The following is a 25,695-nucleotide window of genomic DNA, read 5'->3' on the forward strand; positions in this document are numbered from 1 at the left end:
GTTTCTATCTCTCCTGTTTTGTTTTTTTTACAGGCTAATAAAACTCTTGTTTTACTAAGTCTTGATCTAAAACAATTCACCCTTATTTCACGCACACACTTCTAAATATACTAAATTCTTTGCGTTTGTCAGATCGTCTCACACACACACCGCCTTTTCTCTCACACTTCCACTTCTGCACTCACTCTACTATCAACTTTCATAGTGTTATTATTATTTATTATTTTGTACAAATCACACCCAATCACTCAAAACCTGCTACTCACAGCATTCACACACTTAAACTGTGACAAGAGTTGAGGAATATACTCACAACACGCTTTCCTAAGAGTATTTCAGACATGCCTTTCATAATCAGAAAGAGCAAGTCAAAGAAAACAATTGAAACCTCTATTAATTCTCACAGCACACACATAGAATAGAAAAAATAAAACACACCAGCATTTATTGCTGATGAGAGGTTACTCCTAAAAGTAATATGTTAGTCTTAAATATATACAGTGCACTCACTATATTTATATATCAAAACTCAGTCAATTACTATACATCCACTACGGCAACTCAAAACTTTATTTATAGCCCTCTAATGAACATAAATGGCGTCTTAAACACACACTCAACAATGTTTGCAGCAGTATTTGTAAAACCAACTGTGGTTTAAACAGTTCACTGCTGACTAATTTGCATTTTCACACTCACACACACACAGTCTAAAAATAGCTCCAGCACTGCCTCAGACTCCTTTCACACAGAGATCTCTTATTTTATATTACAAAGACGTCTTATATTTACAACCACTGTCACATCTGGCAGCTTTAGCGCCTAAACAATTTCGACAAATTTAAGTTAACGGTCCAACCGATAAAGTCCAACTTTTTTGTGATCAATTAACCAGTATCTGTCCAACAGTTTCTGGCCTCATCTCTAAAATCCCTAACTCAATTTAAAAGCGTCAACCAACCCAAACTTTGCCTGAAGCTCTATTTTTGGCATTTCACAGCCAAGGCTTACCCCGAAGTTTTAAGTTAAAGTTACACGCCCGAAGTCCAACTTCTGCTGGCCAAAAAAGCGCAGACTACCATTCCAAACGGTAAGGAGACTCTAACTCCTAGTTATTCTGGAGTGCCCCAAGCTCCACAGTGACCAACTGACTATCCCTCTTCGAGGACAATGCCTAAGCGTCCTTGGCATTGGCAAGCGTTACCTCTGAGCACTGTGCTTCCTATCAGTCCAACTGACGTTCTTGAATAATTTATAATACTTTGGAACAACAGTAAAACAGCCAAAAAAGTGTAAGACTGAAGCAGGTCCAACCTTATAACCAATACGGGCTCCACCCCAAACAATAACCAAATTCCCTAATATACTAAAATCACTCAGCAGTCCAACTGCTTTCCACGGTCCAACCGTATTAAATCCTTTAGCGGTCCAACCGCATTCAATCATTTTTAGCAGTCCAACTGCATTAAATCCTCAGTACTGTCATGAGATTCTCATCAAAATCAAAGCAGACATTCCCCAGTAATTTCAGTGAGTAGACTTTAATTTGTAATGTCCAATTTGGCACACTTTGGAAATAATTCAACAGGTAGTGCCTTACCTTTGGATAAGCGGCTTAGAACAACAATGAGAAAAAGAGAGCTGATTATTAGCTCATCAAAACACAAAACAAAATCACAATGAATTATCGGTTAATTTCATTTAAAATAATTCATTAAGTATTTATGTACAATTCAAATTAGTTAATTACATATTTTGTTGGTTTGTTTTCTATTTTAATTATTTTACTGACACATTTAATGAATTATTTAATGATGTATTTATTTAATTCACGTTGCTACTCCTGGCCCTGCATCGCTGTTCATAAATACATTTTATTTGTCAGCTTCACCCATCAAAGTCAGGGGGCGGGGTTAATGCTGATCAAGTCAAAACCATTGCTTTGGTCTGGTGGGCGTTCTTTTAGTGGGCTTTTCTCAATACTAAGTAGGCCTACACACCAGGGTTTGGACATGTGTGGACCCAAACTATACTTTTACCCTTTTTTGTGTGTCACCAAATACACTTTAATATTTTCTAGACAAGAATGTAGTGGCATAATCTTTAACCTCTTTTGGCTCCAAACAGAAGTGACAGACTTGAGCAGGGTTCATTTAAAGGCTGACAGAAGTGGAGTGGTGACGGGGAGATGTTTGACAGGACAGTGTTTCAGCCTCCACAGGTTCATGTTGTGCTCCATCAGTCAGTGAAGATGAAGTCAGTGCTGATGAGGCTGTAGAGTGTGTGAGGGATGTGAATGAGGATGATGAAGATCTGATGATAGCAGATAAAAACAGGCTGCAGAGACTTTGAGCCATACAGGGCACACAGTGTGTGTACAGAACAGCTGAAATCATTATGGAGGCCTCACTGGAATATGGAAGCATCACAGTACAGCTTCAGTGAAGCATTCAAGTCTCTGATATGAGATGAGAAATGAAGCAGCCAGAGCTTTTTCATGAGTGGAAACCCACTGTGACTGTGAGCTGCTGCTACAGCCTCCAGATTAGCCAGCAGCTCATCCTGCTCAACATGGACCTGTGGTCAGAGTGTGTGCTGGATAATCCGGCCCAGGATGAGGCCAAACTGACATGGGATGAAATGTCTGTCACATAATTGAGCTTAGTGTAGTTTCATTTCTGCACAATTTAAAAACAACCAAAACTTTGTTCTGTCTTTTCTATGTTATACTGTAGACTTTCTTTGATACTGTGTCCAAAAGGAGCAGCTTTTACTTTGAAGGGGAGGCGTCTCTGTTTCCTCTTCAGGTTGGATGATGGAAGCAAATTAGTAGCTGTGTCCCAAAACGTCGGCTGCATCCTCCAGAGGCTACATTTGAAGGCCGATTACGTCACAGCCAGGCGATGAAGGCTGTCCGTATTTGTCGACTCCTTCAAATGTGCCCGACAAATGCGTCCTTCATTTCCCCGAATTTGAAGGATTCGTCGGGTGTGTCCTTCGTGGCCCACCATATCCCAGAATTCATAGCGCGGCCCAGCCAAATTTCAGCTGCCAACAATGGCGGCTGCTACTAAGTTTTCAAATTACTCTTATTAATCTTTCTGGGTCACAAAATAAACTTTTAACATATTTTCAGGCGAGAAAGTAGCTGTGTAAACTTCAAATATCTGCTTGGTTTATCAAGACATCGCATATTTGCAAAAGTGTGCCGACGTTTTCGGAGACGTCTGTTCCCCACCCGCTCGCTAGCAAGCCGGGGGGTTCAATGGTCACTCCAGCCGGCGAGAGCAGCGGACGCCCGGCTTCATCGTTTTCAGACCCCGCTCTTTCACTACTCAGGTGAAACACGATATATAAGTCACTCGGATAACTTAAAAATGTAATTGTTTGCCTTTTTTCTGTGTTTTATTTGTTCCGGAGTAAATCGGTTTGGCTGAGATCAAAGTTCCTCCGGGATTTTCACACAGCTGAATAAACGTTAAACAGGAAACTGATTAAACAGAAGTGTGAGACGGTCGAGAATTTACGCCAGTGTCCTGTTATATTTTAGATAGCAAGGAGCAGACGGCCGAGTTTATTAAACTCCACAAAGACAGCGGTGACGCAAATCTGAAGGCTAGACCGTCCCATTTCACAGCCTCGCACTTCCAGCCTTTTCGATCTTTGAAGGACCCGGCGCACGTAGACCGCGAATACCGGGTCCTCCGAAGGATGCAGCCGACGTTTTGGGACAAAGCTAGTGTGTGATGTTCTTTCAGTGTTGCACTTTGTAGACGGTCCCTGAGCACTGGTCTCACAGCCAGCTGCACATAGAGACCAGTGTTGTTAGTCCAGGTCAGAAGATGACTTGTTGGAATGAAAATGAGCTTGTAGTTTGTCTGCTTTAATAATGTGACTGGAAAAAGGTGTTGGACTTCAAATATGTCCATTTCTTTCACACTTCACCTTTAAAAGTGAAGCCTTGTGGTTCCTGGAAGGAAAAACACGACTTTTTCAAGTCTTTGTCCTGTTTTTATGAGAAATGTACGACTTTAATGTGAAACATTCAGAGTTTTTTCTCTTGTTGTGTTTGTTTGAAGCTGCTTCCTGTTGGCTTCAGCTGTTTGGAGTTTCCATTTTCTAAACTTCTACATTCTGAACCTTCTTCAGCTCTGAACAGATGATGAAACACTGAATGATTTCAAGCTCACACTTTGTCTAATAAACTTACATCTTTCATTCTTTATACAGATTGATGGACTGTGGTTTGTCAGAGATCAGCTGTGATTATCTGGCAGCAGCACTGAAGTCCAACCCCTCCCATCTGAGAGAGCTGGACCTGAGCTACAACAACAAGCTGCAGGATTCAGGAGTGAAGCATCTGTGTGGTTTCCTGGAGAGTCCAGGATGTGGACTTGAAACTCTGAGGTCAGTCAGCATGTTTTAGTTGTGCTGAGATGAATATGATGTGAAAGTTGTGCTGACACTAAACTGCAGACATCAGGCTGATATTATACTGATCCACACTGAGGATCTTCATGGTAAAGTCTGTTTTCTTCTTCTCTGGTTTAGTCCATTGACTGCAGCAGAACAATGTTCACATTTCAAACAGTGAGACTCAACGTATGGCCCGCGGCCCACACGTGGCCTGCCCACCTTTCCTGATTCAGAGAGAGGGGACCCTGATTAACTGTGTAGTGTTCTTCCTCACAGTTCTAAGTATCAGACACAACAATGAATAATCCACAGCTGACTGTCTTTAGCAGGTCAAAGGTCACGGCACACAGCAGACAGTGGGAAATATTATAATTCTGATCATTTATCAGCACATATCCATATGTATAAAAACAAAGCTGACACTGTGAGACTTGATCAGAGGTGTGATCATCACAGCAGAGGCCTTTGTGTCAAAGTCACTGAGGATCAAACAGAAACACATGAAGCAGATTTTCCTGTTCTGGCTTTTTATAGCAGATAACCTTCAAAATATTCTGCAGTCCATCAAAAACTGAAGCAAACCATGAATCAACATGTGAACATGAGCTGATGCTGCTGAAGTGAAGCAAAGTTACAGAGGTTTGATTACAGACACAGCTGAGAGTTTGTAATCTGTCATCATTTTAAAAGGTTTACATTTCTTCAGTATATCCACATTTGCAGCTGGTACCTCAACCTCCACTTGTCCAACACAACTGCTGTCCACTGCCTCCATGACATTGTGATTTTGCTGTTGGTCTTCTGTCAGATCTTCATCAATCACTTCTGCACGGGGCACACCTTCAGACTCTGCAGCTGCATAACGAAAGCCTGTAAGATAAAATTAGACATAAGGTAAATGTACACCAATATTCCAATGACAGGTGTGTGATTCATCTGGAAGTTATGTGCGGATTAGTGTACAGTGATAGCAATTTAGTATGTTTTTAGAGGGGGGTGGGGGGGGGGGGGGTTGTTTACCTCCGATGGGTGCTCTTTTTCGCTTCCGTTGCGTACGCCTTGAGTGCCGGTCCGAGTCTGATACAGGTATGTCGTCATGCCCCATGTGCAGTGTTGGTGCCCAGTCTGGATTTGTTACATCCATTTCATATGCTGGTTTGCCTGCAATAATGCCAAATCATAAGCTACTCAGTCGACATGATGTGGTTCTGCAGCATCACACATTAGCATGTTTTATCTCATTATCTATGACCGCAGCACGTTGAAAATCACACTAAAAGCCTTTCAAGAGTGATATGAATTAATTTAGAACTCACCGGAAAGAAAATGCCGTGAGCAAACCAACAAAAAGCTGGGGATTGCAGAGAACTCGATATCCGCTCGTCTCACCGCTGCAATCCAAGCCTGACGTCTTTGTTTAGTAATATCGGATACATGGGATCCCTCACGTTGCCTCCAGGATGGAAAACGATGAAAAGAGAGCCCGTTATCCAGCTTCTTGCCTTCACGATCGTGTGATCTAACGTTGCAACCGACAACACAACACGTACGATCCATAGCTGAAATGGTATCCTTTGGCTGGCCTACTGTCATGGCGGAAGGGGGCGTGGCCCATCTCCCGTGACATCACGCTCCAAAGCCCTATAGGTGGGAAAATGTACCATGTCGACCAATCAAAAATGATATGGAAACATGACATTTGGTTGTTTAGCAAAAGGGGGAAGTTTTAGGAGTGACCGGCAAGAGAGAGCGAGTGAGCGAAAGAGAGAGAGAGTTTTGATACGTGAGAGATTTGTGACGTTTACCGTGTTTGGTCTCAAGTTAGTTTGTTGTCTTGTGTATTTAGTGTGTAGCTGTTGTTTTGTTTTGTGTGTCAGTTCTACTAGTGATCGTCACAGTTGCTGCCTTAAAGCCAACAAAGGCAGATTGCAGTGTAAACGCTGAGTGACACACCTGCTGTCAGACCTGCAGGTTTATCCCTGTGCTGTTCTCATATGTGTTAGAGTGACACAAACTATTGTTTGACACCTGATTGTTCTGTAAATAGTTTGAAATGATTATATGAAAAACGTCTGAGCCTTGGCTGCATTTTTTGGTAAATAGTACCATATAACTTTGTTGTTTGCAAAACGTGTGCGTATTTTTAAAAATGTACAATCTCTATTTGCATTTCAAGTTATGAAGATGATTCGTTAAACATGTGTGTGGTTTTTACAGTCAAAATATCACTTTCTACTTGTATTTTAAATTTTGTCTGAATTTAGATAAATTGTGCTGATACAGTTGGTCAAAATGAGAAAATAACAGATTGGCAAGATAAACTGTTTTTAAAGGTAAAATATAGAGGCCACATCAAAAGTAGTCAAGAAGGGTTAAAGGCTAAAAGCAAAGTTGTCACCAAGTACTGTTTATATTTGTGTGTATTGCTGCAGCTTTTTTGAGTATTAATTTGGTGCCTTTGTGTGAAATAATGGTATTGTGAGTGATCCATATAGTCACAAAGAATAGCCACTTGTTTCTGTGCTACCAAAGTTCCCCGGCTTTCATTCAAAATGTGTTTATCGTCAGCACCTGCACATTAAACTACTTAAACATTATAAATGTCTTCAAGCTCACACTGAGGCCTGTGGGGTACTATCAGCCACTGAGACAGTACACACATTTATATGTGTTTGTATATGAATATTTCATACTTTAAGACTGCCTGTTTATTTAAGGGAGATGAACAAAATACATTGGAATTGTACAAAATAATATCATGGATGATAAATTAAATAGATTTTAAGTAGATGCTTGTGCATTCTTAAAGTCTTATATGTTGAACTGAACTATGTGATCTGTTCAAAGCCTTAATCTTAATTTGAAGTGAAATGTGCATTTTGAGTTTATACACTATGTATATAAGGCGACCGTTTCCTTTTGCAGTATTTTTGTGTGGTGTACTTTTCTATGTCTTAACAAAAGGGGAACAAAGGTGTTTAAGTTCACCTAGGATGATGTGTTTTAATTTTCACATGGTCTTGCTTGAATTTGACCCTGACAAAGGCGTATGAACTCTGTCAGCTGTTTGGAGTTTCCATTTTCTAAACTTCTACATTCTGAACCTTCTTCAGCTCTGAACAGATGATGAAACACTGAATGATTTCAAGCTCACACTTTGTCTAATAAACTTACATCTTTCATTCTTTATACAGATTGATGGACTGTGGTTTGTCAGAGATCAGCTGTGATTATCTGGCAGCAGCACTGAAGTCCAACCCCTCCCATCTGAGACAGCTGGACCTGAGCTCCAACAACAAGCTGCAGGATTCAGGAGTGAAGCATCTGTGTGGTTTCCTGGAGAGTCCAGGATGTGGACTTGAAACTCTGGGGTCAGTCAGCATGTTTTAGTTGTGCTGAGATGAATATGATGTGAAAGTTGTGCTGACACTAAACTGCAGACATCAGGCTGATATTATACTGATCCACACTGAGGATCTTCATGGTAAAGTCTGTTTTCTTCTTCTCTGGTTTAGTCCATTGACTGCAGCAGAACAATGTTCACATTTCAAACCTTCAAAGAAGAAGAAAAATCCTCCACTGGATAATTCACTGTGAAACTCTCCAACTCTTCATTCCACCTTAAAGTCTGTCTGACACTGAAATCCAAAGCAAAATGTGCGTTTGCTTTACAGACAGCAGTCCAACACAAACATACACACATCATCCAAAACACAGTCCAACATCCAAATCTCCTCCACTGCCAGCATGAATGATGGGAAAGAGAAGGAGGAACACTCTGACATTCAGGGTTAGAATGAGTTTCATGAAGCAGACTGTGAAGATCAAAGCTGCATTAGAAAGCTTACATGAATGAATGAGTGGACAGAAGTGGACAGAGATCATCTGAAGCACTTCAAAGGCTTTAAATCAGCACATTTCTCTTTATTCTTTATCAACTCTGTTAGTTTCTCTCAGTTTTCTGTGGAATGAAGCTAACAGCAGGCTAATAAGATGCTGACCAATAGGTTTCTATTAAAGGTTGTAATTTGTATATGAAAAAGTGCTTTGGCTCAGCAGGGATCAGCTTACAGGTAGAATACAGCTGCTGGATGGGATTAGCATGTCATAGCTATCTACCAAACTGCTAACTGGGGGATTTCAGGCCATCTATGGATCATTTTTGCTAACTGTTTATTCAGCTTAGGCTCACAGGGCTGCAGCCTGTGCCCTAGCTGTCATAGGGCAAGAGGCGTGGTCCACCTGCACAGGTGAGCAGTCCATCACAGGGCCAACAGAGAGAGACAGAGAAGCACTCTCTCACATCCACACCTACAGCCAATTTAGAAGCACCAATGAACCTAAGCAGCATTTCATTGGACTGTGGGAGAACATCCAACCTCCACAGAAAGGCCAACAAGCTTCAACCTACAACCTTCTTGCTTTAAGGCACTAGTGCGAACCACTTTTCCCCATTTCAGCCCAAATCCTGCATCTTCCTGTTTTTGACTCCAGGCCAGCTCCACTAACACTTTCTCATCAGACACTGCCACCTAGTGGAGGAAGCCTTAGTTCCACTTGAAGCTTCAGATGACAGTTAGTTCCTTTACAAAGAGGTGGAGGTGGTGGGGCCACAGCAGCATCATCACTGAGTGCCATAGGACACTTAACCTTTGTTTCCATATGCTGGGAACTTCCTGTTGTTCCAAGGAGGACTGGAAAATGTGTGAAAACCTCCCAGTCAGTTCCTCACAGCACACTTCAATCATTTCCCTCCCACAGCATCAGGACCAGGGCTTTTTCTCTCTTTGCTCCCACTAAGAGATTTCCACACAAACACCTCATCAGTGGGACTCTCAGAGCTACCAGCCCTTTGCTACAATCACAAAGCTCTTCATTGAAATCAATGATATCAAAGCTGGAATCAAATGAGTCCAAGTCTTCTGCTGATTCAGCATCACATTCGTCTTTGCTCCTTGTTCTGCATCCCCACCATGGACTTCATTCCTTTCCAAGCCAGCCTTGAGTGTCCTTTATTCAGCTCATCCTCTGCTTTACTCTTACACCTGATTTTAGCTGCTTTATCTCTCTTTCAACAAGTTTCTGTGCCTCAATCTTTTTCTTCTCTCCCTCATAACAAGACAGCTTCTTCTGCCTGAGAACATGTTGGAGTGATTTACTAATCCAGGGCTGCTTATTGGGGAAAATACTTCCTGTTTCCAAAGTAATCCCCATTTTTCCCAGAAAGAGATGTAAGTAGAAATCGATGATCTAAGTGAGAACATGAGCCGTTAAAACGTCCCAGTGGGTGCAGTCAAAGCAGTCCCTCAGTCCCAGTATAGAGTCTTTGGTCCAGACTGGAACAACTGTGTGCCCAGTTTGAGCTCTCTCCAGTGCTGTGACCTGACAGACCCAGAGGGGCCATCACATCACATTTAGAAGCTCCCCTAATGGAGCCACAACACATGTCCAACACTTAGTCTGTCTTGTTGGACCAACTGGAAGAAATGATTCAAGGACTTAGTCACAGAACAGAGATTCAAATCTCCAAAATCCAACTGGCTGCATCAGGACATATAGTCTGAAACTCTGCAGTTTCCTGTTTGAAGCTGCTTCCTGTTGGCTTCAGCTGTTTGGAGTTTCCATTTTCTAAACTTCTACATTCTGAACCTTCTTCAGCTCTGAACAGATGATGAAACACTGAATGATTTCAAGCTCACACTTTGTCTAATAAACTTACATCTTTCATTCTTTATACAGATTGGAGAGCTGTGGTTTGTCAAAGATCAGCTGTGATTATCTGGCAGCAGCTCTGAAGTCCAACCCCTCCCATCTGAGACAGCTGGACCTGAGCTACAACTTAACAACCTGAAGTATCCAGATGTGAAGCAGCTGTCTGATCTTCAGCAGAGTCCAGACTACAGACTGGAGACTCTGAGGTCAGTAGAGTGATGGAGTGAGTGGGTGGTGCTGTCAGCAGTATTGTACTAAACACAGTCAGTATGAAACAAAGATCCAGTGTTTCCTGTAAAGCTGCAGCTTCTCAGTGAAGCTGTGAGAGGACAATGGTGACAGGCTTCAGGATTGGACACAAACACTTCCTGTTTCTGACCTTTATGGTCACCATGGTAACAGCTGACACGCTCTGATCAAACGCTGTCAACAGCCAATCAGCTCTCTGAACAAAGCAGCACGCAGACCAATGACTGCATTCGTTTCCAAGTTTAAAGCAGTGAAGAACACAGTCTGTAGGTGAGGAAGAATTTAGTGAGAGCAGATGTTTGGATGGAATTCCTCCAGTTAACAGCTGGAACCGTCCATCTGGATTGTTGGGCTTGTTGTTGGGGTTCCTACAGAGCTCAGAGTGGACACACCAAGGTTCTTCTAATGAATGAAAGTCCAAACTCAAACTAGGAGGGAAAAACATTTTCATCAACTTCAATAAAAATCCAAAGATTAGAAAAAGTGAAGCAACAATGAGTCCTAGTACAGTCCCAGCACTGAAGTCCCTGCTGCTCTTTATACTGGATGTGCTGCATCACTGACTGACAGCTGATGAAGAGTCTCTGGAAACACTCGTTTATCTCCTCTGCTCTTCCTTCTTCTCTCTGCAGGTGGAAGTACTGATGATGGTAAACAGGACGGTGTGTGTGCTGAGAGAGGAGGAGCTGTGTCCTGATGATCCAGAGAGGTTGAAGCAGCAGCAGCTTGTGTGTAGAGACGCTCTGACTGGGCCATGTTACTGGGAGGTGGAGAGGAGAGCTTCATCCAGCAGTGACTGACAGAGGAATGAGAAGAAGTGCAGATGACTGTCAGTGCTGCAGAGTGAACTGCTCTGAGAACAGCTCCACTGTCAGACACAATGTAGAGTCCAGCATCATCCCTGTGTGTCCCTCTGGATCTGACAGAGGATCATCAGTGTATCTGGACTGCTCTGCTGCTGCTCTGTCCTTCTACAGTCTCTGCACAGTCTCTGTCTGACTCTGGCTACATTTTTGGCATTTATATTCTTGGTTGCTCTCTTTATATTTTTCACATGCAAAATGTGCCCATCTTTGGCAAGATTCACACTGCACCTGGAAAGGAAAAATAAATGGCTCATATTCTGTTTGGTGAATACTATTACTCAACATTTTAATTATGATTGGCAAGTAATGATACTAAGACTTATGTGTTTCTTTTGTTTTGTTTTGTTTTACCATTTCAATCATGCTGCGGTCAGCGTTAGCATCTAACATGGAGCAAACAATGCAGTAGTCCTCAGCGTTCCCTGAAACACAATCATAGTTAGGTTTTAATCAAACATTATTTATTGAATAATTAAAAAATAATAGTACATTTTTTCCAAATATACTTCCTGGAAAATTAGTCTAAATTAGACTTTGAGAAGGGTCTTATCTGAAAGTGTTTGAAGAGCACTATTTGTACTGTGCTGTTTGAAAAGCACTATTTAAATTGGAAGTACGCACTAACGTGATAAGGACTTTACTGGACTTACCTCGATTTTCAAGTAGGGTGCAAGCTATCTGCATTCGCTCCAGCACAACTGGCTCTGTAGTGGTTGACACCTCACTGACCTCTCCAAAATCAAGGTAGTGTTCTGCAAACTGTGAGATTGATCATAATTAGAATGTAAAGTCTTAATTAGGTAAAGGATAGGATAATTATAAGCCACAAGGCTTCAGCCTATTCCTTTTTCAGTTACTGTATGATTAAGTACTTCTATGTAAAATGATCATCTTTGTTGTTGTTGACCGAAATAACTTTCACTTCACTTAAATTCACTTAAAGTCTTAATTCTAGCTAACAAGAAACTGAATCATTTGAATACGGGTTACCTTTAACAGTAAAACTCCACAACTGCTGGAATCCTGTCGCTTGTTGTGTTGCATAGTCTGTAACTGCCACTCCATGGTGTCTTCATGCCCTCTCATCCTCAGAAAATTCCTAGTTGAACAAAAGTGTTTGTAATGAAACAAGATTTTTTTTTTTAATCTAAGAATAACACCTCAGTATCATACATACCTCCAGTTGCGCAGAATTTTCCTGTCATAAACACCTTCATTCCCATGGGGTCTATGAGCAGTATTTTCTGTGCAGAAATGTTGACAATCTAAAGAAAAAGTTAAATTAAAAATTACAATTGTTTGTGCCACTGAAAACTTATTTAAAAATAACACTTTGTGCAAGAAACTGCTTCACAACAAATTACGCAAATTAATAACAAAATGAACACATACCACAAGAATCCAGTGTGTACCAAAGTTCACAGGGCACAGCCACGTCTTCAACTGGGAACTTCATCTGTGGGATTGGAAGTGCAGAGTAATTTGGATTTACTTAGGTACCATGTGTCTCAGGGTGTTTTCAAATATAGTCTTCTTTAAAGGAACCGAACTCTTTCCTCAGCAACAGAAAGGAGTCAACTGTTTGGACCACTTCTGAGCTTTCAACATACCAGTTGAGGCATCTGAACTGCCCAGAAAACAACGAGCTTGCAACTACTGAACAGAGCAGGTGTGCAGCATTCTGCACAAGTATACAAAAATGTTATAGAACAGTAAATAGGGTTTTTTTTTTTAATTTTAAAATTAGTAGGTAAATGACATTTCTTACTTACCTTTCGTCTGTCAATAACACGGTGCAGATATGCATCAATGACCTGTTTTGAAAAATCTGAGTTTATACAACAACAGCAACAATTTTTGAAGTAACTGCTTGAGTGCTGTACACAAAAACATCTAAAGGAATAGAATTGCTGATAAAGGTTCTTTCTGCATATACTGAAACTGGGTATTATGATGACACAGATGTCACAACATCTGTGTTGTGGTTGATAACATTTTTTCCTATTGAAGTGAATGGGTGAAACCTTATCAGAGTTTTGCTATATAAACCCCCCGACCCACTCGCACATTTTAAACTATTAATGGTCTCTGCACTGCAAATGCTTCAGAAGGAGCAGAACCTCGAAATCAGAATCAATAATGATAAGTTCTCTTACCTCATCAGAAACCACCGTGACCCCTGCAGTGTTCGAAAAATAACTTGTATGGTCCAACAGCTGCCTCCAAGCGCCCAGTATCCTTTGCACGCCATAGCCTCTTTACTAAAAGAAAAATATGATAAGTTAGCTCAGGCATGCATGAGATTTCTAGTGGATACGCTTGGTAAAGGCCGACGGGCCACAACAGGAAAAAGTCAATACAATAGGCATGCATTTACACGCAGAGAAATAGGAAAGGTACAGCGGGTGGGCAAAATAGAAAATTACTGACAGGCAGATCCATTTCCAGACTTCCACAAGCTCAGTGCACGTTTCTTTACATCCAATATGAGTTGAAGACTGCAAAATGCAAACAAAGTCATGCAACAGTCAATTAAGTTGCAACGCCAAACTGGCAACAAATGACCAACTGGTCAAAAAGAGTTGTTCACTATGTCACCTTCATTTTCTAAGCTTTGTTTCTGGGAGGGAAGTTCTTGTTCACGCGTTTCTGGTCCTGGAACACAATTAAACTCCTTGTGTCAGCCGTTTTGGGTGCAGAATGAATCCTCTGGACTTTGCTGGCACTGAGGGTTAGCAGTAGGATGGCAGGGAGGCATCTTCAGGTCTGTGCTGCTGTTCACTGTCTGACTGCGAGTTGGGTATTTTTACTTGTCACTGATATTTACATGGTGGCTTCTTCTGTATGGCTTGATATGGTCAATGCTGTAGTGATTTCTTAAAGTTGCTCCTTCTGTGTTTTTTAATCTCACACATTTGCCAGCGATGTCTTGAATGGTGTAGGGTCCTGAAAAATCTGGATCAAGTCTTCCTCCCTTCCTTCCACGTTTCACGTTCAAGAGAAGAACTTCATCTCCAACGCTGTACACAAGGTTTCTGTACTTCTTCTGGACTCGTCTAGCATAAGCTTCCTTTTGTAAGTCTTGGGACTTTGCCATATTTTCCTCTACAGTTTTTTTTAACTTGCTCTTGTGCGTCTCTTATAGAAGATACAAAGTCACCGTAACTCGACTCCTCAGGGAGAATGATGGAGGACAGCTAAAATGTTCACATTTTAAATTACAATTAGTCCACCACCAGCACCTTTGTTTTGGCCACATTCAGTTTCAGGTGATTCTCCTCACGAACCGACCAATCAGTCCTCTGTACTCCTCTTCCCTTCCCATTCCCTCTTTAATCCAGGATCTCAACCAGTTTGTTATGTTCTCTCTTATAACTCAACTGGTAAAGTAACAACACATTTTTGGTTGTTAGTAACTTACTTTATTAACCTTGTTGTGGAAAGGCACAGGCATATCAATGCACACATATACCACACTTGTTGTTCTCTACTTTACCACAAAATATAAACTGATTTTACTAAATACATCACAGCTCCTCCCATCCAGCTTTGATGAACATAAGTATCAAACAATCGAGATATTTTCAGGTAAATGCCGTAACCCAATAATTGTACTTAAACTGAAATATGACACCTACTCAGTGATTTACAACATAGAGGTAGGTTGTTTCCTCTTAAACATTTTAACTGCTTTCCTTACAAAATGAACTGGAAACCTATAAGTTCAGTCTCTGAGGTGCTCTGGGATTTCTCTCAGGGTAATGTCTGCCTGTTTGGTCAGAGTCCATAGTGCTCTGTGTGGAAAGTTCAGGTGTTTGAACATTGGTGGTTTCACGTAAACCCTGAACCTCAGGTGGTGAAGCGAGGGCAAACTCTTCTGAATCTTGAGGTGTAGATGTGTCCTCTCAGGTTGCTCTGGAACCACGTGACATTCTGCATCTAGAATCTGATCAACATGTCTACGCCAGACTAAGTTGGCTCCAACATTTATGGTGTATATCAGCGGTCCGGTCCGTGAACGAATCGTGCCAGAATGCCATTTCTGACTTGGGTCTCTGTAGTCTCTGGCGAGAACTCTTTGTCCAACATTGAAGAACCTGGTTTTGTTTCTTGTTGCTTCCACCATGGAAGACTGTTTATCTTGGACATCCTTGCGAATGTCTGGTTTCAGCAAATCTAGACGTGATCTCAGATCTCATCCCATGAAGAGCATTGCAGGTGTGTGTCCAGTTGTTGCATGAGTGGTAAAACAGTAAAAAAATTGTCAATTTTCTGTTGTAGCGGTTTCCCCTCTGTGCGACTGGCTGGTTCAGCTTTGTTGCAGGATGATGGTGAGCTGAAGTGATATGTCGTATGCCGTTACTCCCAAGGAAACACTGGAACTCCTCTCCAGTAAACTGATGACCATTGTCACTTACGAGCTGTTGTGGCGGACCTGTGCGTGCAAACGGTGACCAAAGACTATTGATCGTGCTGGCAGCTGTTGCTTGTTTTACGGGGAAGATTTCTGGCCACTTTGAGTGGGCATCAACCACAACCTGGAACATTTAGTCCATAAATGGGCCAGCATAGTCTATATGAATGCGTTGCCATGGAGCAGATGGCCACTCCCACGCATGTACAGGTGCTGTTTGAGGCTGGCGCAGCGTCTGCTGGCAAACAATGCAGGATTTAGCCATATTCTCCATTTCACAATCAGTGCCTGGCCACCAAACATAGCTTCTAGCAAGACCTTTCATCTTAACACCCAAATGTCCATCGTGCAGTGAGTCCAGTACCTTTGTACGTAGTTTGGGTGGCAGGATGACACGAGTTCCCCACATGACACATCCTTGGCAAACGGATAGTTGGTCTTTGCGGGTGGAGTACGCAGAGAACTGAGTGTCACTACAGGACGGCCAACCATTCACAGTAAGATCATTTGACAAGATTGTGTTTTGGCTCGTTTCTCTTTTCACCTGAGCACTTGTGACAGGTAGGGGTTCCATTTGTGTAACATGAAACACAGTAGGTGGAGCAGTCATTTCTTCGGTGGGTTGCATGTGTGGAAGACGTGAAAGTCCATCTGCATTTCCATGTAGCTTTGTCCCTTTGAACTCAATGGTGTAGGTGTGTGCACCCAGGAACAAAGCCCAAGCAAGCGTACGCAAGCCATGGTTGGAATACCTTTCTGAGGGTTAAAGATGGACACCAGCGGTCGGTGGTCTGTGATCAGGGTGAAGTGTCGTCCATATAAATACTGATTAAACTTCTTCACTCCCCACACTAGACTGAGTGTTTCTCTGTCTATCTGCGTATAGTTGTGCTCGGCTGCATTTAGGGACCTTGAGGCAAAGGCAAGTAGTCGTTCGGATCGATCAGGCATTTTGTGAGATAGCACGGCACCAATGCCATATGGTGAGGCATCACAGGCGAGGCGAAGTGGTAGCTTGGGGTCAAAGTGTGTCAGAACCTCCTCTGATGTAATGAGCTGTTTAACTTAACTAAATTAAATGCCTCTTCATAGTTTTTTGTCCATTTCCATTTGACATTTTGTTGCAGCAGAGAGTTCAGCGGGTGCAGGACTGTTGAAAGGTTTGGTAGAAACTTGTGGTAATAATTAATTAAGCCCAAGAATGAACGTAGCTGACTCACATTTTTAGTGTCTGGTGCCTTCAGGACTGCTTCAACTTTGTCCTCGGTTTTGTGGAGCCCATGTCTGTCGATCTTGTGTCCACAATACTCAATGGCATCCTTGAAGAACTCACATTTGTTTTTGTTTGCTCTCAATCCATATTTTTCTAGCCTGGCCAGGACTGCTGTTAGGTTAGCCAGATGAGTCTGACCGGCTGGAGCAGCATCTAATAACCAACTCACAAAATAAAGAAAAATAAAAACAAACCAACAAACACAAAAACACCAGGCATCATGATACAGACTTATAATTTGCACCAATGTTTTTTCGAAATTCTATACACGAAAGTGAGCGCGAGAGCCCTCGGTGCGCCTGCTCGCTGCCAAAGTCAAAGTAAACTTTATTGTCATCTCCGCTACAGACAGTCCAGTATACAGAGATATGAGATGACGAGGCTCCAGTTACAGCAGTGCAAGTAAACAAACAATAAGAAGAGTAAGAAAATAAATATACACTTTAGGACCAGGGGTAAAGGATCAATAACAATTTAAATTTACAGTTTGAGGGGAGGGGGCCCCTGCTGCTTCCAAAAAGAGCACATTTCATTTATAATGTTGTAAATCCAAGTCCACTATGTATTCATGATTTGAATCCTGGGTTGTGTGAAATCTCAGAAATGCACCCTAGATGAAGTGAATCTGTGAACTAAGGTGTAGGTCTATTAGATCATGTTGTGGTGATCCTTGTGTTGGGGGATTTGTGTTCATACTGGAGTGCAAAATTAAAACCAATGGAAGATGGACAAGAAAAGTTCAAAGCCATCATGGTGCTCAACTTAGAAAAAATAGAAAAGAAGAGGAGGAGAAACGAGCAAAAGATGCAGGTAAGCAGATGTGTGATTGGATAATGGCAGGTCATCCTGAAACTATCAGAATCAGAGTGAGTCAGAAATTATGTGGGTTACAGTTGCTCCAAGAAGAAATGGTAAACAAACAAACAGTAACAGACTAAACTCCAAACAATACATTATGTTACAGATTTAAATATTAATTAGTCCTTGTCAATTGTTGATTTGTCCTGTTCTCATTGTATGACGAATTATGATGGCTGTTTGGTAGCCGTCTGCATACAATGCATACTCTCTCTCTCTGTGTGTGTGTGTGTGCAGCAGCTTTATGTTAATGTGTGTAAGGATTTGTGTCTGTGTGTGTGTGTGTGTGTGTGTGTGTGTGTGTGTGTGTGTGGGGGGGGGCGCCAGAGGGATTGTTCGCCCAGGGTGCCAAACAGGCTAGGACCGCCACTGCCTGCAAATAAACAACATTAACATCAAAAGTTTTACATTTCCTAAATGTATCCCACAATCTGAATATAACACCCACTTCCCCACGTTTGATCCGCTGTGTTAAATATGATTAAGAACAGAATGCAATCATTTGCAAATCCTATAAACCAGTATTTTAAACAAAGTGAGAAAATGAAACATTTAAAGAAAAATATTAGCCCATTTTGAATTTGATGGCAGCATCCTCTCTCCATAAACTAAAGGCGTTACGATGTTTAGTGCTGGACCATGTTGGTTAATGTGTAAACTCAACAGTTTCCATTTTGATTAGCCTGACCAACATCTAACATAGAACACCTTTGAAGTGGACCTCGCAGCCTGTGGATAACTTCAAACACGTCGAGGTCTTCAGAGGCTGAACTTTGACCCAGCATCACAAGGAGCGCCATAAACACTTGTTACGGTTATTAGAAGGAAGCCAGCCTTTAGACATCCCCACAATGACATCGTGACCAAGGGTCTGTTGCATGATTTTTAACATGGCTACAATGTGTCGTCTGCTGAGTCATCGTTTAATACAACAACGTACTGAAAGAGAGCATTCAGCATCTGACTGAGCTGGACTAACCTTCCCTTTCAAAAGTGAAAACTGCAACATAAAACTGGAATACAACCAACTTCTAATGAAATGTAACATTTTATAACATGAACACAGATTCCAGGTGAGCTGTGTCTTCCAGGACTGGATTTACCAGAACAGGTATGAGGACGGTGCCTGACGGGCATGTACGAGCTGGAGTGGATCCCAGCTAACACAGGGTGAGGAGACAGACGACCGTTCACGCTCACACTTATTCACCAGTTAACCTAACCCCACTACCTGAATGTCTGTGAACTGTGGGAGGAAGCCAGAGTCCCCTGAGAGGACCCACACAAACACGGGGAGAACATCCAACCTCCACAGAGACTCTCTCTGCACTAAAAGCACAAAATAAAAATCACACCGTCATGTAATTCAAGAAACTGGTCTTAAAAAACATTTAATCTAATATGTCCACATGGAGCCCGTGTTAAGGTCCGTACTGGGCTTCAGAACATCAAGTGAACAACGTCAGATGGGACCTGGGTGCGTTGTCTCCTGATAGAAAGTGCTGAGGATCAGAAGGACTCAGGGACAACTCGATATCTGTCCAGCAGAGGGCGGCATTATTCCAAACGGCTCATCGAACTATTAAACAAATGCACAGACTGCACAAACACAATGACTGCAACTCACAACGAATTACACCAATTACTACACCAAACTACAACATCGGCCTATGGCATCAATTAGTGCATAAAACATACATCAAGTTACAGCCAAAAAGGCATCAAAATGACTCAAGCTGGGGTCAACAGGTTTCCCCTCATGCTCACCCGACCTTTCTGCTCATCAGGTGCGGTGAACAGATGAGTGCAACCACATTTATCACCTAACACGCCCACGCCCCACACCCGTGCACCAATACAAGGTGTGCATTTAAACCAACCCTCTTAATCCAAAACAAAAAGGAACAACTCATATGGCTCCTACACTTGTGCTCAAGAACTCAGTCCTATATTTTAGGTTATTCTGAATAAATCGTTCATGCCCTCTCTTGGGAAAGAAGCTGTTGTGGTTCCTGGTCCTAAATCTAGTCGTCCAAAAGTTCTAAACGACTTCAGGCCTGCTGCCCTCACCTCAGTCTTTGAACAAATCATCAGAAATGTGATTATGGAAGACACTGAACTTCAGCTTGATTCAATGCAGATTGCACATAAGCCCAATAGAGGAGTGGAGGACGCGCTTTTGATTCTACTTCACCTGATTGTCAAACATGTAGAGAGTAAAGGACTTCAGTTCATCGATTTCTCTGCTGCTTTCAATAACACAGCCCCAGATTTCAATCAAAAGACTTTTAGAACAGTTTGAAATCTGGACAAACCTGAGCAAGTGCAGTCATATAAATATCTTGGGGCCATTGAGTCTGTTTTATCATGAGAATGATGCAGGACAAAGTCTTATAAAAGCAGCTTTGTCCCTGCTGCCGTCACTAAACTTAATAACTAATAACTGTTTTCCTGATTTGATTCATCGCGTCTAATTTCCAAATATGTGTCTGTCAGGTTTAAATCGATGTGTGTGTTTGTGAAGGGATGACAAACGCTATTATTTTTCTGTAAAGCAAATTTACGTAAAAGTAAAGTAACCTTGATATGTCAGGATGTAGATGTCCCACCCAAAAACGTCATCAGCCTTGAAACATCGGTACTGTTCAAGGCAGCATTGCTGTCCACACGTCCATCAGAGTGTTAGAGGTGGCTGTCACAGATGTTGCAGTCTGCTCTCTGTTTCCATGAAACAACCACACTTGAAATGATCATTAAAGCTACCTGTACTAAAGGAAGCTGAGAACATGGCAGACGTGGGACTGACTGTGATCAGACTGTGACGATTGTTCTTAAGCAGATCTACAGGTCAGCTGTTCCACATCATGTTTCTAGGATGGAGCCGTTTGGAATAATGCCGCCCTCTGCTGGACAGATATCGTGTTGTCCCTGAGTCCTTCTGATCCTCAGCACTTTCTATCAGGAGACAACGCACCCAGGTCCCATCTGACGTTGTTCACTTGATGTTCTGAAGCCCAGTACGGACCTTAACACGGGCTCCATGTGGACATATTAGATTAACTGTTTTTAAGACCAGTTTCTTGAATTACATGACGGTGTGATTTTTATTTTGTGCTTTTAGTGCAGAGAGAGTCTCTGTGGAGGTTGGATGTTCTCCCCGTGTTTGTGTGGGTCCTCTCAGGGGACTCTGGCTTCCTCCCACAGTTCACAGACATTCAGGTAGTGGGGTTAGGTTAACTGGTGAATAAGTGTGAGCGTGAACAGTCGTCTGTCTCCTCACCCTGTGTTAGCTGGGATCCACTCCAGCTCGTACATGCCCGTCAGGCACCGTCCTCATACCTGTTCTGGTAAATCCAGTCCTGGAAGACACAGCTCACCTGGAATCTGTGTTCATGTTATAAAATGTTACATTTCATTAGAAGTTGGTTGTATTCCAGTTTTATGTTGCAGTTTTCACTTTTGAAAGGGAAGGTTAGTCCAGCTCAGTCAGATGCTGAATGCTCTCTTTCAGTACGTTGTTGTATTAAACGATGACTCAGCAGACGACACATTGTAGCCATGTTAAAAATCATGCAACAGACCCTTGGTCACGATGTCGTTGTGGGGATGTCTAAAGGCTGGGTTCCTTCTAATAACCGTAACAAGTGTTTATGGCGCTCCTTGTGATGCTGGGTCAAAGTTCAGCCTCTGAAGACCTCGACGTGTTTGAAGTTATCCACAGGCTGCGAGGTCCACTTCAAAGGTGTTCTATGTTAGATGTTGGTCAGGTTAATCAAAATGGAAACTGTTGAGTTTACACATTAACCAACATGGTCCAGCACTAAACATCGTAAAGCCTTTAGTTTTTGGAGAGAGGATGCTGCCATCAAATTCAAAATGGGCTAATATTTTTCTTTAAATGTTTCATTTTCTCACTTTGTTTAAAATACTGGTTTATAGGATTTGCAAATGATTGAATTCTGTTCTTAATCATATTTAACACAGCGGATCAAACGTGGGGAAGTGGGTGTTATATTCAGATTGTGGGATACATTTAGGAAATGTAAAACTTTTGATGTTAATGTTGTTTATTTGCAGGGTTTAAAAATAAATGTGTTTATTGTTTGAAACTCATACTTGGCCTTCTACTCTTCATGGCTGCTTAACGAAGCTAACAGGGTGGACAGTCTGAGGAGCTGGGAAAGAAAAGCGTCTGAACTGCTTTAAATTTCTTGAAGACATTTTTTCCAAGAAGTTTCTTCAGTTCTGAGAGAACGGCGCGGCGGTGGGTGTGGATAATGTTGCCGAAAGAAAACGGCGGAAGAGGGGCGGCTGAAGAGTAAACTTTCAGAAGTAAGTACTGAATATTATGTCACTTATTTATGTGCAAATGTTTAATAATGAAGAACATTAAAACATTCCTGTTGGCCACATGTTGGCAAAGTTATGTGACATTAGTGATGTTTGTACTTTCAGCGTTTACTTGGTTTTAAAGCCTTTACTTTAAAATATACGCTGTTCAATAGTCGACCTTAATCCTACAGAGAATGTGATGATTTTGTGGATAATTAAAGTCAGTCATTTATCCACAAACACAACAAGCTGAAAGTCAGTGATGCTGCTCGGTTTGCAGTCCTGAATATCACGGCACAAGCAGGATTCACTGCACTGTTAATGTTAGCTATGTTATATTGCTGCCTCTGTTCGGTGGTGTCGAGCCAAACGGACTTTAACGTGTGTTTGAACGAGCTGACGGTTCACTCGTTAAGCTGAAAGAAAGATGCTTTAATCACAGCAGTCACACATGTGTCCACTGCACCATCTGGAACTCTTCTTGTTTAGCACTCGTAATAACACAAACACTAAATCCTCCTTCTCTGGTGCTGTTGTGTAGCAGTGTGTACACCTGAGACTGTCACCTGTCTGTCTGTCCTGCACAGGGCTGAACTGGGACAAAAAATCGGCCCGGGCATTTTGACTAGAGACCGGCCCACCAAAAATGTGACGTCATTCAGCGATAAAACCGCAAAGGATTCTGGGAACTTGTGGCAAGAGGTACTAGCGCATGCAGGCTTTCAATTGAACTCAGTTACAGAGCGATAAAAAGAAACACAAAAAATAGCCGGTGTTGTGCCAAAAAGTGATTGTCTGCCAAAAACTGATTGCTGGTATTTAAATTGCTATAAGTAACTTGTTGGGCTATAATATGTGAAACATATGTCAAATGCATCCCTCATGGATGACATAAAGTCATCTCTCCATCTCCATCTCCTGCTCTTTTATTTCTCTCTCTTGCTCCATCTCTCTCTGCTGCTCTTCTGTCTCCTCTGTCACAGACTTCTCCACTTTTGATGATAAATCAGCCTGGTGCAACATGTAAGGATTGGCACAATTTGTTAAGATTTTGAGGAGTTTGAGAAACTAACCTTAAGCATAAAATAAAATTTACTATCAGTAACTTCATAGCACCCGCCCAGCAGTATATAAACTCCGTCATGCTAGCTAGTACCAGTTATTCTAAGCGACTGTAAAAAGTCAGCACAACGAAAACAAACTACAACTAAACTTGGTTTATATCTGACACAGATAGACAGCAGGTCATAACTTCTTACCTGAAGTTCAGTTCCTCTGCCACTATGACCGGTGGCGGCCTCGGGTCTCTCCTCCTCTTGCCTCCCCTTTCCCTTATCCACCTGCTGGCCTCCACCACTTGCTGATGTTGCTAAATCTGTGGAAGCTATGCCACAGCTACCGCCAAACAATTCAGTTATTTTTACACATTTGGCAGCGTCTGCCTGAAGGGCTTGTTTCTTTTTGACCCTAATTTTTTCTGCACCTTCTTTCCTTTTTTTGTTCTCCATTTTCTTTAGTTCATCTATAAGATTGCTAAACAAGGGGGAGGGTGCATCCGACCTCCTCGGCTGTAATTGGTCCAGCCCAGAGTCGATCATGACCAATTGGCCAATCCAACACCTTTCATTATTTATACCCTTCCAAAAGAAAAAAAAAATCGATCGGCCCTGTCGAGGAGGGAAATTATTTTACTGCTATTGTTAAATAATTGTCATTGCATTAATAATATAATCTGCAGCATGGATATTGCATTCCAAGGTTTAAACAGTGTCTCTTTCAGAAAGACTGAGTTGCAGGCTGACAGGAAGTTGTATGCAGAAGTGAAAGCAGGAAGTTATTTTGAGCCGCAGGCTAAGACGAGGCTTTAACAATGTAACAGATAGCTTTAAGAAGGCCTTAAGCAGTTATGACTATTTTATACACAATGCATATCTGTGCTTATTAAAGAGTTGGAGCTCGGTCAATTAATTGGGGGTCGGAAGCTTTGTTCGGCGCGATGTTCGGACAATCTATTGTGCAAGTGACTTGGAGCCAGAGAAGGAATTGCAATACATGCTTACAAAACACTTATATATCAGATCATTTTATATTAAGGTTTTAGTAGAGGTTCTTGATTAAAACATTTATTTAGTAGAAGACATACACATAGTCTCAGTGAGCTTCTGGTCTGGTAAAAGGTCAGAAGTGCAACAGGTGAATTGAGAAAGAGCATTTGAGGACGAGACACAGACAGTAGGTGAAGAGATGACACAAAGAGCATGTGAGGTCAACACACACACACACACACACACACACTTTAAATTAGATTTATTTAGAGGAAGAGGTTAGTTATGTTTGGCTGTAACTGCAAAATTGTCTTGGTAAAAGAGGAACCGTTTCTTGGTGTCTCGGCAAGAAAGAGGAACAAGATAAGAACTGAAAGGTAGACAGGAAGGGCTAGCCATGAAAATAGAAAGATGATTTTCTAGGTGAAAAGTCATGATGATGTTGATCTGATCTATGTATAAAATGTATCTGTGACGTATGAAGGGGCGTCAGTAAACAAACCCTGATGCTATAAAATATCTGTTCATGCTTTGATTAAGTCGAAGACTACTTCCTGTCTGCGTACAGAGTTGTCTTCCCACACGTGTGTTCATTAAAATCATCGTTTGACTTCACCCGGCCGGATCGGTGTGGTTATTCTTCGATCACCTCTTGTACCCTTCCTCAATAATGAATCTTAACATTTGGGGGCTTCGTCCGGTTATTGAGGAGGGTGAGTTGGAGGTTTAGACGGAGAAATCCGGGGTCTTAGGTGGTCTGACGGGCAGACATGAATTCCAGTGGTCTAAGTGAGTGGGCATAAGCCGGCTTATCTAAAAGGTAAGGCACTACCTGTTGAATTATTTCCAAAGTGTGCCAAATTGGACATGATAAAATTTAAGTCTACTCACTGAAGTTACTGGTGGATGTCTGTTTTGATTTTGATGAAAATCTCATGAGTTGATGCAGTTAGAGTTCTGCTAAGAAGAAATGAAAGTAGTTAAGAGTCTGATAAGAAAAGTTTAAATAATGGGTTGAAGTCCCAAAGAAATTGAGTTAGAGTCTCAAGTAGTTTGGTAGGGTATTTGGTCATTTTGTGGGTTAAAGTCCCGGTTGGTCATTAGGTCAGACCTCTGTGGGTCAATTTGTGGGTTAGAGTCCCCATTGTCCATCAGGGTCGATCTGCCTCAGTTATACACTTTGTTGGGTGTTTTACTGTTGTTTCAAAGTATTATAAATTATTCTAGAACGGCAGTTAGAGTCTGCTAGGAAGCGCAGTTCTCGGAGGTAATGCTCCCTCCCGGCCGAGGACGCTTGGCCCTGACCTATCGGCGAATAGGGTTAGTACGGTTGGCAACCGGGGAGAACTTGGGAACCTCCAAAATAGCTAGGAGTTAGAGTCTCCTTACCGTTTGAAACGGTATCTGCGCTTTTTTGGCCAGCAGAAGTGGGCTTCGGGCGTGTAACTTTAACTTAACACTTCAAAGTTTGGGTTGGTTGACGCTTTTAAATTGAGTTAGGGATTTTAGAAATGAGGCCAGAAACAGTTA

The 25,695-nt window shown here is 41.9% G+C and overlaps 1 protein-coding gene and 1 pseudogene across 1 annotated transcript in view; both read left to right on the forward strand.

The window, feature by feature from the left end:
• The window catches only part of LOC147336448 (protein NLRC3-like), a 29,975-nt pseudogene extending 19,628 nt beyond the window's left edge, over positions 1-10,347 (forward strand).
• Positions 1-25,695, forward strand: part of LOC147336447 (protein NLRC3-like) — a 154,882-nt gene that overhangs the window by 21,190 nt on the left and 107,997 nt on the right. The window lies entirely within an intron of this gene.

Source organism: Aulonocara sp. 'chitande type north' Nkhata Bay, linkage group LG3, assembly GCF_057382095.1.
Source record: "Aulonocara sp. 'chitande type north' Nkhata Bay isolate Kocher_YH1m ecotype deep benthic linkage group LG3, A_spYH_male_GT1.1, whole genome shotgun sequence".
NCBI classification, from domain to species: Eukaryota; Metazoa; Chordata; class Actinopteri; order Cichliformes; family Cichlidae; genus Aulonocara; species Aulonocara sp. 'chitande type north' Nkhata Bay.